Source organism: Silene latifolia, chromosome 7, assembly GCF_048544455.1.
Source record: "Silene latifolia isolate original U9 population chromosome 7, ASM4854445v1, whole genome shotgun sequence".
Lineage (NCBI taxonomy): Eukaryota > Viridiplantae > Streptophyta > Magnoliopsida > Caryophyllales > Caryophyllaceae > Silene > Silene latifolia.
The window spans coordinates 27,396,118-27,398,329 of NC_133532.1; the positions used below are offsets into that span (position 1 = coordinate 27,396,118).

The 2,212-nt window shown below is 39.1% G+C and overlaps 1 non-coding gene across 1 annotated transcript; it reads right to left on the minus strand.

The window, feature by feature from the left end:
- Positions 1 to 1,063: 1,063 nt before the first annotated feature.
- Positions 1,064 to 1,170, minus strand: LOC141593201 (small nucleolar RNA R71). The gene has a single exon (XR_012521304.1). It is a non-coding gene; the product is annotated as a small nucleolar RNA R71 (small nucleolar RNA).
- Positions 1,171 to 2,212: the final 1,042 nt, after the last annotated feature.

The window sequence follows — 2,212 nt, forward strand, 5'->3', positions numbered from 1 at the left end:
CTTGCTTGCATCTATAAAACTTGTTTATACGATCTCACCATGATTCCCTTAAGAACCCATGACACCCTAGTGCTTTAATCAATTCTATACAACCTCATTTACTTCCTTTGATTTACCTTCATTTGTTTACATTTTCCTTTGTTAAATAGTTTAGATTGCAAACCTCAAACTCAACCCAAATTGCGACACCCTAAGACATAAGTTTCTACAATCGATAACTTCATCCAATACTCATCCCCCGGGATCTGAGCTTTACTTATCACTCTACTAAGAGTAGTTTGTTAAGATTATAAATAGTGTTTGATAGGGAGAATTGACGACATTCCGAACCCTTATCAAAATGGTGCCGTTACCGGGGACAATGTTCAATTGAGTTGTTATTTATTGTTTTTAGATGTGTCTTTCTTAACCTTAGGTAAGTAAAACTTCTCAAGGTAGTTTTAATTGTTTTCTAGTTGTTTGATTTTTGCATGTCTAGGAGATCCCAAGGCGAACCTTTGCCTATTGATCCCGAGATTGAAAGAACTTTGACAAACATTAGAAGAGTTGTTAGAGGAACTTCAACAATTGTGGGTATTGGAGAACTTGTAGACATTGGTATTGTCCAATCGGATAGTGTTGATTTTACCAACCCTTTTGCAATACAAGGAGAGAAAAACCCAATTCAAAACCAACCACAAAATCAACCTACAATGCCAAAATTTTCATCTCATTCTGTACAACCGGAGGAGAACCTATCTAATGGTACTCCAACACCAAATAACTTAACCGGTAATTTCATTGCCAAATCCGCATTCATACAATTAGTTGAGAGAAGTCAATTTGGAGGGATGCCTAGTGAGGACCCTCATCTACACATGGAGACTCTTTATGACTATTGTGATGCCATTTCCCAAACGGGGGAAACTGAAGAAAAAATTCGATGGTATTGTTTCCTTTTTCCTTTATAGGAACCGCTAAACAATGGTTAAAAAGCCTAGACAAAGCCACTCTTGGTATTGATTCATGGAAAAAGTTAGCACTTGCCTTCTACAAGAAGTTCTACCCTCCGGAGAAGACCAACAAGTTAAGAGCCCAAATCACCGAGTTCAAGCAAAGGGATGAAGAGTCTCTATATGAGGCATGGGAAAGATTCAAGGACACATGTCGCTCTTGTCCTCATCATGGACTAAGTGAATGGTTCCTAGTCCAACAATTTTTGAATGGATTTTATGAAGATGCAAGGAATGTGCTTAACATGGGTTCTAATGGAAGATTATATGAGGCATGGGAAAGATTCAAGGACACATGTCGCTCTTGTCCTCATCATGGACTAAGTGAATGGTTCCTAGTCCAACAATTTTAGAATGGATTGTATGAAAATGCAAGGAATGTACTCAACATGGGTTCTAATGGAAGATTCACCAAGGTTGATGACAATCAAACTTGGGCAAAGATAGAGGAGATTGCGGTTCATATATTTCAATATAATAGGCCAATAAACGCTACTAGGGGAGGGAGACATGAAGTTGATTCCGTCACAAAATTGAGTGCCGATTTGGGGGCCCAACTAAGCTCCCATATTGACACAATGAACATGAAATTTGAGAAGGCCCTAGCCAAAATGAATGAGGCCTCTCAATGATCCAAGCAACATGCCAATGCCATGGTGGCAACCTCTTCTATACTAAATGGAGTGTGTTAGAGTCGTGGAACTTTGAGACATGATCAACAAGAGTGTAGGGGCACAAGTGAGCAAGTGAATGCTTTTAAAGCATATAAGAATAGCACCCCTTACTCCAACTATTACAATGAAAACACCAAATTCCACCCATACTTCTCATACAAGAGCCAAAATGTTCAAAATCCTCAACCAACATACACCCCACCTCCAATGAGAAATCCTACTCAAAGACCATACTTCAGCCAAAACCAACCTTCTTACAATCAATCCAATGACCAAGCTTTTGACGTCCAAAAAGAGGTCCTTCAAATGCAAGAAAGCCAACAAGATTTCTTTACTAGAATGCAAAGAGATAGCGAAGCCAAAGACACTACCATCAACAATATCCTTGCTCATACCAAGATATTGGAAACACAATTGTCCCAATTGGCTTCTTCAAGTTCCCAAAGACAAAAAGAGAAATTACCTCCTCAAGTTAATCCTCCTACAAGACATGAGACTATGAATGCCATCCACTTGAGGAGTGGTACGAGATATGAGGAACCTAAG